Source organism: Mesoplodon bidens (genome assembly GCF_964165515.1).
Source record: "Mesoplodon bidens genome assembly, chromosome: 2".
Lineage (NCBI taxonomy): Eukaryota > Metazoa > Chordata > Mammalia > Artiodactyla > Ziphiidae > Mesoplodon > Mesoplodon bidens.
Genome location: NC_138177.1, coordinates 100,891,660 through 100,906,753, shown reverse-complemented (window position 1 = coordinate 100,906,753; position 15,094 = coordinate 100,891,660).

Here is a 15,094-nt window from a genome sequence, read left to right as displayed (position 1 = left end):
TAATGACTCAATTGTTATTAGTATTTCTATTGAACCTGGGATGGGTCACTTTCTGATGGTCTATCAAAATATATTTTTTCATAATTAATACTATTACTTCATCCTTTGGTCAAATTGGAATCTTATTTTTTTAGTCATGTCAGTTTTCTAGGTTAATATTATCTGATTATTTTCATATAGATTTCAGTTTTACAAGTAATCTTGAGTCAACTTATACCTTGTCTAAAAATTATTGGATCAGACTTATAAACTCTGTTAAAATACATCTATAAGAATTTCCTTAGTTTCCCTAAAATTTACGTATTTTCCATTAACTATTGTGTAGTATGAGTTAAGAATACATCTAGATGTTTAGCAACCCTTGAGTTCTCACCTTACACTTGTCATCAAGAAAGCTTTTCTGAGAGGGCAGACAGCAGAAGCAAGAAGAACTACAATTCTGCAGCTTGTGGAATGAAAACCACATTCACAGAAAGGTAGACAAGATGAAAAGGCAGAGAGCTATGTACCAGATGAAGGAACAAGATAAAACCCCCAAAAAACAACTAAATGAAATGGAGATAGGCAATCTTCCAGAAAGAAAATTCAGAATAATGAGAGTGAAGATGATCCACGTCCTCAGAAGAAGAATGGAGGCAAAGATTGAGAAGATGCAATAAATGTTTAACAAAGACCTAGAAGAATTAAAGAACAAACAAACAGAGATGAACAATACAATAACTGAAATGAAAACTACACTAGAAGGAAGCAATAGCAGAATAACTGAGGCAGAAGAACGGATAAGTGACCTGGAAGACAGAATGGTGGAATTCACTGCCATGGAACAGAATAAAGAAAAAAAGAATGAAAAGAAATGAAGACAGCCTAAGAGACATCTGGGACAACATTAAACACAAAAACATTCGCATTATAGGGGTCCCAGAAGGAGAAGAGAGAGAGAAAGGACCCAAGAAAATATTTGAAGAGATTATAGCCAATAACTTCCTTAAAGTTGGAAAGGAAATAGCCACCCAAGTCCAGGAAGCACAGAGAGGCCCATACCGGATAAACCCAAGGAGAACCATGTCAAGACACATAGTAATCAAACTGGCAAAAAATAAAGACAAAGAAAAATTGCTGAAAACAGCAAGGAAAAAACAACAAAAACATACAAGGGAACTCCCATAAGGTTAACAGGTGATTTCTCAGCAGAAACTCTACAAGCCAGAAAGTAGTGGCATGATATACTTAAAGTGATGAAAGAGAAGAACCTACAAGAAAGATTACTCTACCCAGCAAGGATCTCATTCAGATTTGATGGAGAAATCAAAAGCTTTACAGACAAGCAAAAGCTAAGAGAATTCAGCACCACCAAACCAGCTCTACAGCAAATGCTAAAGGAACTTTTCTAAGTGGGAAACACAAGAGGAGAAAAGGACCTACAAAAACAAACCCAAAACAATTAAGAAAATGGTAATAGTAACATACATATTGATAATTACCTTAAACATGAATGGATTAAATGCCCCAACCAAAAAACACAGGCTCGCTGAATGGATACAAAAACAAGACCCATATATATGCTGTCTACAAGAGACCCACTTCAGACCTAGGGACACGTACAGACTGAAAGTGAGGGGATAGAAAAAGATATTCCATGCAAATGGAAATGAAAAGAAAGCTGGACTAGCAATACTCATATCAGATAAAATAGACTTTAAAATAAAGAATGTTACAAGAGACAAGGACAGACACTACATAATGATCAAGGGATCAATCCAAGAAGAAGCTATATCAATTGTAAATATATATGGACCCAACATAGGAGCCTCTCAATACATAAGGCAACTGCTAACAGCTCTAAATACAGTACCAAACGTAAGGTAGATAGCTAGTGGGAAGCAGCCGCATAGCACAGGGAGATCAGCTCGGTGCTTTGTGACCGCCTGGAGGGGTGGGATAAGGAGGGTGGGAGGGAGGGAGACACAAGAGGGAAGGGATGGGGGAATAGATGTATATGTATGACTGATTCACTTTGTTATAAAGCAGAAACTAATAAAAAGAAAAAGAGGAAATCGACAGTAACACAAAAATAGTGGGGGACTTTAACACCTCACTTACACAAGTGGACAGATCATCCAAGCAGAAAGTTAACAAGGAAACACAAGCTTTAAAAGACACAAAAGACCAGATAGATTTAATTGATATTTATAGGACATTCCATCCAAAAACAGCACATTATACTTTCTTCTCAAGTGTGCATGGAACATTCTCAAGGATAGACCGTATCTTGGGTCACAAATCAAGCCTCAGTAAATTTAAGAAAATTGAAATCATATCAAGCATCTTTTCTGACCACAACGCTATGAGATTAGAAATCAATTACAGGGAAAAAACATAAAAAAACACAAGCATATGGAGGTTAAACAATACATTACTAAATAACCAAGAGATCACTGAAGAAATCAAAGAGGAAATCAAAAATACCTAGAGACAAATGACAATGAAAACACGATGATCCAAGACCTATGGGATGCAGCAAAAGCAGTTCTAAGAGGAAAGTTTATAGCTATACAAGCCTACCTCAAGAAACAAGAAAAATCTCAAATAAACAATCTAACGTTACAACTAAAGGGACTAGAGAAAGAAGAACAAACCAAACCGAAAGTTAGCAGAAGGAAAGAAATCATAAAGAACAGAGGAGAAATAAATGAAATAGAAACAAAGAAAACAATAGCAAAAATCAATAAAACTAAAAGCTGGTTCTTTGAGAAGATAAACAAAATTGATAAGCCTTTAGCCAGACTGATCAAGAAAAACAGGGAGAGGACTCAAATCAATAAAATTAGGAATGAAAAAGGAGAGGTTACAACAGACACCACAGAAATACAAAGCATCTTAAGAGACTGCTACAAGCAACTTCTATGCCAATAAAATGGACAACCTGGAAGAAATGGACAAATTCTTAGAAAGGTATAACCTTACAAGACTGAATCAGGAAGAAATAGAAAATATGAACAGACAAATCACAAGTAATGAAATTGAAACTGGGATGAAAAATCTTCCAACAAACAAAAGTCCAAGACCAGGTGACTTCACAGGTGAATTCTTACAAACATTGAGAGAAGAGCTAACACCCATCCTTCTCAAACTCTTCCAAAAAATTGCAGAGGAAGGAAAACTCCAAAACTCATTCTCTGAGGCCGCCATCATCCTGAAACCAAAACCAGACAAAGATACTACAAAAACAGAAAGTTAGAGACCAATATCCCTCTTGAATATAAATGCAAAAGTCCTCAACAAAATACTAGCAAATAGAATCCAACAACACATTAAAAGGATCATACACCATGATCAAGTGGGCTTTATCCCAGGGATGCAAGGATTCTTCAATATATGCAAATCAATCAATGTGATAAACCATATCAACAAATTGAAGAATAAAAACCATATGATCATCTCAATAGATGCAGAAAAAGCTTTTGACAAAATTCAACACAAAAACTCTCCAGAAAGTGGGCATAGAGGGAACCTACCTCAACATAATGAAGGCCGTATATGACAAACCCACAGCAAACATCATTCTCAATGGTGTAAAACTGAAAGCATTTCCTCTAAGATCAGGAACAAGACAAGGATGCCCATTCTTGGCGCTATTATTCAACATAGTTTTGGAAGTCCTAACCACAGCAATCAGAGAAGAAAAAGAAATAAAAGGAATACCATTTGGAAAAGAAGACATAAAACTGTCACTGTTTGCAGATGACATGATACTATACATAGAGAATCCTAAAGATGCCACCAGAAAACTATAGAGCTAATCAATGAATCTGGTAAAGTTGCAGGATACAAAATTAATGCACAGAAATCTCTTGCATTCGTATACACTAATGATGAAATATCTGAAAGAGAAATTAAGGAAACACTCATTTACCCCTGCAACAGAAAGAATAAAATACCTAGGAATAAACCTACCTAGGGAGACAAAAGACCTGTATGAAGAAAACTATAAGACACTGATAAAGAAATTAAAGATGATACTAACAGATGGAGAGATATACCATGTTCTTGGATTGGAAGAATCAATATTGTGAAAATGACTATACTACCCAAAGCAATCTACAGATTCAATGCAATCCCTATTAAATTACCAATGGCATGGGCTTCCCTGGTGGCGCAGTGGTTGAGAGTCCGCCTGCCGATGCAGGGGATACGGGTTCGTGCCCCGGTCTGGGAAGATCCCACATGCTGCGGAGCAGGTGGGCCCGTGAGCCATGGCCGCTGAGCCTGTGCGTCCAGAGCCTGTGCTCCGCAATGGGAGAGGTCACAGCGGTGAGAGGCCCGCGTACCGAAAAAAAAAAAAAAAAAAAAAAAATTACCAATGGCATTTTTTACAGAACTAGAACAAAATACCTTAGAATTTGTATGGAGACACAAAAGACCCCGAATAGCCAAAGCAGTCTTGAGTGAAAAAAACAGAGCTGGAGGAATCAGACTCCATGACTTCAGATTATACTACAAAGCTACAGTAATCAAGACAATATGGTACTGGCACCAAAACAGAAATATAGATCAATGCAACAGGATAGAAAGCCCAGAGATAAACCCACGCACCTACGGTCAACTAATCTATGACAAAGGAGGCAAGGATATACAATGGAGAAAAGACACACTCTTCAATAATGGTTCTGGGAAAACTGGACAGCTACATGTAAAAGAATGAAATTAGAGCACTCCCTAACACCATACACAAAAATAAACTCAAAATGGATTAGAGACCTAAATGTAAGACGGGGCACTATAAAACTCTTAGAGGAAAATATAGGAAGAACACTCTTTGACATAAATCACAGCAAGATTTTTTTTTGATCCATCTCCTAGAGTAATGGAAATAAAAACAAACATAAACAAATGGGACTTAATGAAACTTAAAATCTTTTGCACAGCAAAGGAATCCATAAACAAGATGAAAAGACAACCCTCAGAATGGGAGAAAATATTTGCAAATGAATCAACGGACAAAGGATTTATCTCCAAAATACATAAACAGCTCATGCAGCTCAATATGAAAAAAACAAACAACCTAATCCAAAAATGGGCAGAAGACCTAAACAGACATTTCTCCAAAGAAGACATACAGATGGCCAAGAGGCACATGAAAAGCTGCTCAACATCACTAATTGTTAGAGAAATGCAAATCAAAACTACAATGAGGTATTACCTCACACCAGTTAGAATGGGTATCATCAGAAAATCTACAAACAACAAATGCTGGAGAGGGTGTGGAGAAAAGGGTACCCTCTTGCACTGTTGGTGGGAATGTAAATTGATACAGCCACTATGGAGAATAATATGGAGGTTCCTTAAAAAATTAAAAATAGAATTACCATATGACCCAGCAACCCACTACTGGGCATATACCCAGAGAAAACCATAACTCAGAAGACACATGCACCCCAATGTTCACTGTAGCACTATTTACAATAGCCAGGTCATGGAAGCAACCTAAATGCCCATCGACAGATGAATGAATAAAGAAGATGTGGTACATATATACAATGGAATATTACTCAGCCATAAAAAGGAGTGAAATTGCATCATTTGTAGAGACGTGCATGCATCTAGAGATGGTCATACAGAGTGAAGTAAGTCAGAAGGAGAAAAACGAATATTATATATTAATGCATATATGTGGAACCTAGAAAATGGTGCCAATGAACTGGTTTGCAGGGCAGAAATAGAGACACAGATGTAGAGAACAAATGTATGGACACCAAGGGGGTAAAGCGGCGGGGGGTGTGGGGTGTGTGATGAATTGGGCAATTGGGATTGACATGTATACACTGATGTGTATAAAATGGATGACTAATAAGAACCTGCTGTATAAAAAAATAAATAAAATTAAATTTTTTAAAAAAAGAAAGCTTTTCTCCATCTGTGCTTTATTTAAAGGAGATATCTCCATTTCTCTAGTGCAATTTTTAATACTTTTACTTTAGGCTTAAACCGAGATACATAAATGCCTAAGACAGCCAGAAAGGTGAGAGAAATGAACTGCTCATGAACTTAGTCTGTAAGATAGTAGGAAATTATAGGGGCTACAGCAGAACTGGAATACATATTCCTTCTAAAGATATTTAAATATGTACCATTTTTCTGTGCATGACCAAATCAAACACATCTGCAGATATCGCCTGCGGGTCTGCAGTTTGCTGACTGCTTGCCTAGATTACTATAATATTCTTGACATACATTAGCCTGACATAAATCCTCAGGTTCTAATTACTGTTACAGAAAATGAGTACTATTAAGTAACCCATAAAGATATATTTTATTGTTCTACTACTATACTAGCTACTATGATTGATCAAAAGAAGTATAAGGTGTGGCTTCCTCCCCTAAGGAATAAGAGAAAGGAACATTTATTTGGCACCTGCTATGTGCAAAGCATTACGTAAATAAAAAAGAAATAGTATTTCTTTTAATTGTCACGACTTCACAATTAGCTATTATCTTTTATTTTTTATTTTATCTTTTATTTTTATTCATTCATTCAACAAATATTTATTAAGTGCATCCACATGCCTAGTACTTTGCTAAAGAGTAAAATTTTAAAGATGAAGGAAATGAAAGGCAGAAAGATTAGGGAATTTGCTCAAAGCCCAGGATTCAACCTCATGCCTTTCTGAGCCCATGGTCTTTTCCCCAAAGGAAAGTACAGAGGAAGAGTTGGAGTGAATCTGACATGATTTTGAATTCTACCCTAGCACTTTAGAGCAACACCTCTTTCTTTTTGTGTTGCACTTCTTACTGTCTCTCTCAGAGTATTGTGGCAACAGAAAGGGCTTTATAACCAGTCCTGGCTTTTGGATGGATATAGAAAACTTTCCAAGCTGAATTCTACCTGAAATTGTTCTCATTGTGCAAAAGTCATTGATTCTGTGATACTTCCTGTGTAACCATATCAAAGAACTCCTTGCCCTATGGAGACCAAGGTTTTGCTATTTAACTATTTCTAGCATACATGGATTAAGCTGTTAAATCTGTAACCTTACCATTCCTCTCCTATTTTCATATATATGTTTATATAGATATACATATATCTGTTGTTATCAGCAATGAGCTGGCCATTGCTCAACATGAATAACTAGTTTTGGTTTTGAGGTTATTATTTCATGACTAATGTAATAGATTCAGCTGTTTTTAATTGAGATGTTGGTATATTTTGGAGTACACTAACTATTAATCATCAATCAAACTGTTCATTTCTACCTTGTACTGGCAGGTGCTCAACTGAAGACCAGGCATTCTTTAAGGACAGAGGCTAGAACTCCTTTCATTTGTTTACTTATTTTAATCCCTCACAGCACAGGGAGAGGAGTTGATGAATGAGCAAGTGGGGGTGTAGGTAAAAAGGCTAGTCCTTCTCCAGATGGTCTCTAAATTTGAACAAGTCATTTTTTAAAGGAAGCCCATATCTCAGGGATTCATTTTCTCTCCTGTTTGACAAATATCAAATGTCTCAGGACATGATGCCGTGCCCTGGCATTCAATCAAGGTTTGATGGATGGGGAGAGGTGAGTATATGTTTGGAATAGGAACACTTGTAATTGAATGTTATGTTACTGTTAGTCAAGTTCTGTGGCTTAAGCATTAAAGCAACTAAATAAAAATAAAAATCTTAATACCGAAGTGTCACTTTAGGAAATTATCTAAAAACTTTTTCTAGGAGAAAGGAGATACGTTGCTATTTCACCTACCAGGGGAATTTGGTAACACTTGCACTTCAATTTTTATCAGTCATTACTTTCTTGATCATACTTATATTTCTTAATGTAGCATCCAGTTTATATCCTCAAGGGTACATTTAATCTGGTTTATATTGAGCTAATTGGCAATTTTACTCGTGTTGACCTTATTTCTCATCTGCAACTGCTATTTGCAACTATCTCTTTGAACGCTAAGCTCTTTGGATAGTGACCCCGATTTTGTCTATTAGCCTTTCATGTAGAGAAGAATCAACATTATTGCATTGGGGAAAGTATAACTGCCCTCTGCCCATAGTCATTCCTGTGGGCCTCATACAATGCACTTGATTCATTTTTTGTTCTGGCTTTGCCTCTCCAGAGTGAACCCATAAAAGCTGATTTGCCCTGAGCTAATTGAGCACTAACACTGCTGGAACATTCACATCTTCTATTTCATTTAGCTTTGGCCCCATAATAGGCTTTAAGTCTTTTCTTCCTATATGTATACTACAGCCATACTGATGTACATAGCTTCTTCCAAAACTCACTAAGCAATTTCCCAAGATAATAACTAACGTTATTAAGTTCTTATCATTTCATCTTCACAACAACCCCAAGAAGTAGGTATTCTTCTTCTTATACCATGTTCTTAACCACTGCTATGCTTGCAGGGCCGCTGTTTCAAGCCAGCATGCCTTCACATACTTTTCTTCTGTTCTTCAGTCAGTACTGCACTTATTCCTCCTCCACAGCCTTGCAAGCTTCTACTTAACCTTTAAGACCCATTTCAGATGCCTTGTGAACTCTTTGAATCCACCGCAAAGATTCGATCATTACTTTTTTTGTGCTGGAACTATACTATCAACCACAAAATTTTAGTATTGCTCATCTCACACTTCACTGTTTTCTTTACATATCTGCTTCCCTTGACAAATTATAATGACTTTGAGAGCAGGAACTTGGATTGTTTACCTTTAAATCCTTGTCTGATATGCCCAATAACTGGCATATCTCAGGGTTACTTTCTATCCACTGCATTGCTTCTCGAATATGAATCATAATTTCCTAATTCTTTGTATGTCTAGTCATTTCTTTATTGAATACTGGACATTGTTGCTAATACATTGCAGAGACTCTCTTCTGTCATCTTTTTAGGATGAGTATAAATTCTTGTGTCACCAGACAGCTCAATTGCTGGCTGGTCCCTGTGTACTGGAGTGATTGGGTTTTATGTTTTGTTATCGAGATCTATGCAAAGTTTAATGTGTTTCCCAAATGTATCAATATCCAAACTCTGTCATCTATGCAGATCTGTTGGATTTAATCTTTAGGCTTTGTTAGGGAGGGTTTAGGGTGGGCCTTACTTTAGGTTGGTGGCACTTAGCCCTAAGGTCTGGCCTTTCCTGTGTCTCAACATCATGTGAAAGTGTTATCAAGGTGTTAAGATGATTTTTCCACCCTGGCAGGCCAGAACTTCAATGTTCCCTGGCACTGTTCTTCCCACAGATTCCCGTCATCTAGTGTCCCTGCTCTACTCTCTAAGTGAGTCTTAAGTTGTTAAGTAGTTTCACCCTACACATCTATATCCCAATCCTCAGCCACAAATTCATAGGGGATACCACACAGAGAATTCTGGAGCCTCCATTCTACATAGTTCCCTAACTTTGATGCCTCATTCTGCAGAATCCAGCCACTTAAGTTGACTCAAACTTTTATCTCAACCCCTTTAGCTCAGTGACTTGCCACCACAATTTTCTCAGATACCAGCTTTCTTCACTATTATCAGAAAATTGTCTGGACAATGATGAGTTTCATCTCTTATTTCCTTTGTCCTCCAGGATTACAGTGTTGTGCCTGCTGTTATCCAATGCCTGGAAATAGTTGCCTCATATGTTCTGTCAGTTTTATAGTTGATGATGGCAGAAGAAGTAGTCTGGGATCCATTATAACAGCACAATTATAACTGTGCACAGTAGATGCAGAAATCTACTCTCTTCTTTATCTTTATATCCCCAGCACTTCCCACAGTCGGCCCTTGAAACACATGGAGGTTAGTGGTGTCCACCCTCCACATATTTGAAAATCTTCGTATAACTTTATGGTTGGCCTTCTGTTATCTCTGGTTCCACCTCCAGGATACAATCAACTGTGGATTGTATAGTACTATACTACGTATATTGAAAAAAATCCACATATAAGTGGGGCCACACCGTTCAAACCCCTGTTGTTCAAGGGTCAACTCTATCCAGCAAATAGTTAGTCTCCAACACCAATAAATCTTTATTTAACAAAAGATTGACAGACTGATACTTTTCAATGAGTTATATTAATCCAGTTAAGTAATATTTTTATTATCCTATGAGATCTCCAAAATAGATTTTATTCTGATATAAAATTAATTTACTAAAATTAATAGGGGATGAGGAGAGAATTTTCTCCGGGAGTTTTCAGTTGCTTCCATTTATTTATAACTAACACAACTTTCTAGTCCTTTGATGATAAATAGATAAATACTCAGGCAAATTATAGTGAAAATCTAGGTTAACAGGAATGCCTCAGAGAATGGAATTTTCTATTAAGGTAATTTTCCCACCTAGTGAGGGTTAACAGAAAATCCTTCTGTTTTGTTGCTTATTATTGAAAATGTCTATGAAATAAAGCAATTCACTTTCCTTTAGACAATGCAGCCTTTTAACATACAGCAAATTTGAGACAGATCTTCCTTCAGTGCCTCTGAATGCCAATCCACGCTGTCCAGTCCAGACCTGGAACAAGTTCACAGAAGGAAGAAAATACCCAGGCAACTCCCCTAAATTATGACTTCACCAAGTTCTGATCATACACAACATATACACAAAATGAATAACACTCTACTACCAGGTTCAAGTGTGATTTCAGAGACAAATGAATATCCTCTCACAACATCTTTTATAAACAAGACACAGTCTCCAACCCCAGAGTTTGTAGAACAAATTGAAGGAACACACAGTTCCTTTCCCTGTTTCTAGCTAAGATCAGAGGAAAAGCAATACCCCAGCTCTCTGAGATTCTTGAACTGTCTCATGATGCAAAGCTGCAACTGAAGGAATCCTAGACCAGCTCCTGAGAAGTGTCCCCATATGGCTGCACTTTGTCGCTTTTCATTTACAGCCCTCACAAGCAAGGGAGCCAGCCAATCACTTTGCTGGCTGAGGGACAAACCTTGTTCCCTTTCCTTTTTTATTTATTTATTTTTAAATTTATCTTACTTGAGATTTATTTGACTCCTTGAATTTGTGAATTGTATCTTTCAACACTTCTGAAAAATCTTCTATCATTATTCTCTTCAGATATGGCCTCTGTTACATTTTATTTTTCTCACATTCTATTCTCCATGATTCTTTATCTTTCTTTTATATTTTCAATCTGTTTATATTTCCTGGATGCAGGCTGGATATTTCTTCTGATCTACATTCCAACTTATTAATTCTCTCTTTAGCTGATACAAGCTGCTATCAAATGCATCCACTGGGTGTTTGTATTCACTGCAGTATTACTCAAAGTGTATTTTTCAGAGAAGCAGCACTGATATCACCTGGGAGCTTGTTAGATATGACAGTTCTTGGGCATGACTTCAAACCAACTAAGTCAGAATCTATGAGAGTAGGGTCCAGGAAACTGTTTTGACATGCAACTCAGTGAATTTTTATACATGTTAAACTATAATATGCAGTCATTTATAATATATTTTTTTAATTTTATAAATTCTATTTGATTGATTTTAAAACGTGGTTGGTAATTCCTTGTTTTCTGTTTCCTGGAACATTTCTTTAAATTTGTCTTTTACTTCTTTTTTTATATAAATTTATTTATTTTTATTTATTTATTTTTGGCTGCATTGGGTCTTCATTGCTGCGTGCAGGCTTTCTCTAGTTGTGACGAGTGGGGTCTATTCTTTATTGTAGTGCGCCATGAGGGCTCAGCAGTTGTGGTGCACAGGCTTAGTTGCTCCATGGCATGTGTGATCTTCCCGGACCAGGGCTCGAACCCCTGTCCCCTGCATTGGCCCTTGACCACTGTGCCACCAGAGAAGTCCCTGTCTTTTACTTCCTTAAACATAATAACCATATTAGTTTTCTATTCTAATATTTGAAGTCTCTGGGGACCTGTTTCTGCTTTATGCTTTTTCCATGGGTTTCATGCACAGTGCCATATTGCCTTCTGAACTTAATGTTTTTTTGTAAAATGCTCATTTTTCTTTCAAAATTGTTTCTGGGATGAAGGTGCACTCCCCCAGAGATAATCTGCATTTTTGGTGCCACATTTGTAAGGGTACTTTAGACTTACAGAGTGTTTAGATTTACAGAACAACTTGTGTGGGCTACCAATATATTTGAGAGCTAGCTAGTGGTTAAAACTTCTCAGGAGCAATTTTTTTTTCTCCTGATCTGATTAGTTGGATGACAAATTTTCATTCAGTCCCCAGAGGCTGGAGGAAGGTGGAATTACTTCTGATTACAGTGAAGATCTAGCTCTTAGAGTCCCTTTATGTAGATATGCTCTTTAATTAGACTCCCCACCTTGTATAAGCCTAAGGCTTATTCTGCTATTGCCCAAGCTCAGGCGACCACATAGTTCAAAGCTCAAAGTCACCACTTTCAGCAAATGACCTCAAAGCAGCAACAGTGCTTAATTTTATTTATATTTTAGTCTGATAATTTATACCATTTTATCAGTACTTCCATGTATTTAAGGTCACATATGTATGATACACACACACACACACACACACAGTGGTATGCTGGAGCTGACTTCTACTGCTCTGAAGATTGAATTCTTAACATCTCTTCCCAGGTATACATTCAGTGACATCACGTTGGTACTTTGAAAGTGGCTATGATGGGAATGTTCACACCATGAAATTTGACATATAGAATAAATTAGGGTGCTTTTTTCTAGAAAGCCAGCTGTTAAATATTAAACAGCCCATAGCAATATACAGTCCAACGTTTTTCTTGTGTTTTTCAGGAGGATCTGTCTATCTAACAAATGGAACTGTCTTTGCGCTCTCCTCCCCACTATTGAAGACCTTGCTTTCACGGGAGACCCACTGTGTATACCCAAGATATATGCTGGGCTTCTTTTGCTTCTCCTAGCTCCTCATTAATAAACATTCCAAATAATTCAACTCCAGATCAAGACTCTCCTTTTTCGGTTTCCAATCAGTTAAACTTTAGTCTTCAAAAATATCCTGTAAGGTTGTTATTATTGTTATTTCTCTGTTTTGTAGATGAGGAAACTGAGGCCTGGAAAGATTATGTAACCTGATAAAGTTTACACACCTAGAAAGGGCTAGAAGTGAGTTTCAAACTCAGGCCTGGGCTTCCCTGGTGGTTCAGTGATTGAGAGTCGCCTGCCGATGCAGGGGACACGGGTTCATGCCCTGGTCTGGGAGGATCCCACATGCCGCGGAGCGGCTGGGCCCGTAAGCCATGGCCGCTGAGTCTGCGTGTCTGGGCCTGTGCTCCGCAACGGGAGAGGCCACAGCAGTGAGAGGCCCGCGTACCGCAAAAAAAAAAAAAAAAAAAAAAAGCTCAGGCCTAACTCTAAAGCCATCCTACCTCAACTGACTCTGTCTTTTCTGTTCCCTAAAACCAACTAGTCTTTCACAATTCATTCCTTCCTCCCTAACTAACCTTTTCTTCCTCCATAGTCTTTTATACTATCTATCTTTCTTCCTTCTGTCTCAAAATGATAATTTTCCAAAGTGTTTTCATGAAAAATAAAGTGAGGGGATGTTCTGGAGTCAATTTATTCTTGGAAATGATGACTATTATAGCCTCCTTTTTATAGATCCATATGTACAATAACATATCAAGAACTCTAAAGAGTACTTCAAAAAAAAAGAAAACCTCTTTAAGTATATCAACAGCTTCCTGGTCAACTATCTCTTTAAACTCCAAATTAACTACATGGAACTTCCTTTTTATTTTATTTTATTTTATTCACCACAATGCATTTCTGGAAACTGAGTTATAAAGAAGCTTAGGAATAATGTTGTGATTTGGGTGCCGTATTCTTAATGAAGGACTTACAAGCAAATAAATTATAAATATGAACAATAATCTTTCTATAAAACAAAGGTACCAAAATAAGATTTCATAGAATTTTAAAATACTAAAATGGTACAAATAGACTGCATATTTGATTATTGAATAGACACCATTGTACTATAAAGAGAATTCACATCTCATGAAATATGCAATCTTGCTGTCTCATAAATTTGATCTGAAATTAGTATTCTGCCATAATAAATATGACTAAACTTTCAAAGTGTTGTTGACTTCTAGGATATTAGAAGGACTTTGGACATTGGTGGAAACTCCTAAAGGGGACAAGTGTGTTAATATGGCAATGCAGAGATAATGAATATTGCCTTTACTTAATTTATATTTTAACTATTGGTATTGCAACTCTATAATTTTCTTTTTACTATAAATGTATAGCATATCAAATCTGTCCTAGTCTTTTGTGGGCTTGATATACAAGCTATCATTTATCATACTGATGCTATTGAAAAATATATTCTGACTTTCAAACAATCAACTAAGAGATGAACATTGGAACTTGACACTCTGGAGCTGCCTACACCAAGATAAAGTAGAACAAGCTGATTGGTCCAAATGCACACTGAAATCAGATTCTATATATAAGTATGTATATATTCCTATAGGAGCTTATTTGCTTGAAAAAGTTCTTCTTGTAAAAGTTCTTCTTGTAAAAGTTGATAGGTGACTTTTGTTAACTGAACCTATTGCTCAATTAAGATTTTACTATACTTTGAAGTATTGCCAATGCAGCTAACATTTTGAGAAACTGGGCTAAGATTATCCATGTTTCATCTTCTTAGGCTCTTTTAGGAAATTACTTCCCTACTCATGTTTCAATTATTTGACCTTGCTATGTGACAAATTAACCTAGGCATCTGAGGATTGTTTGTCTGAGAAAGGCTTTATTGCTCCTTCACTTTTGTATGGTAATTTTGCAGGGTACAGAATCTTAGGTTGGTGGTGTCTTTTCTCAACACTTTAAATATTTCACTCCACACTCTTTGCTTATGTGGTTTCTGAGGATAAGTTAGATGTAATTCTTATCTTTTCTCCTCTACAGGTAAGGCTTTTGTCCCCCATCTGTCTTCTTTAAGGACTTTTTCTTTACCTTTGATTTTTCTGTCATTGGAAAATGTTTTGCCCAGGTGTAGTATTTCTGGTAATTTTTCTGCTTGGTGTTCTCTGAGCTTCCTGGATCTGTGATTTGGTGTCTGATATTAATCTAGGGTACTTCTCAGCTATTATTGTTTCAAATGTTTCTTCTGTTTTTTCTTTTCT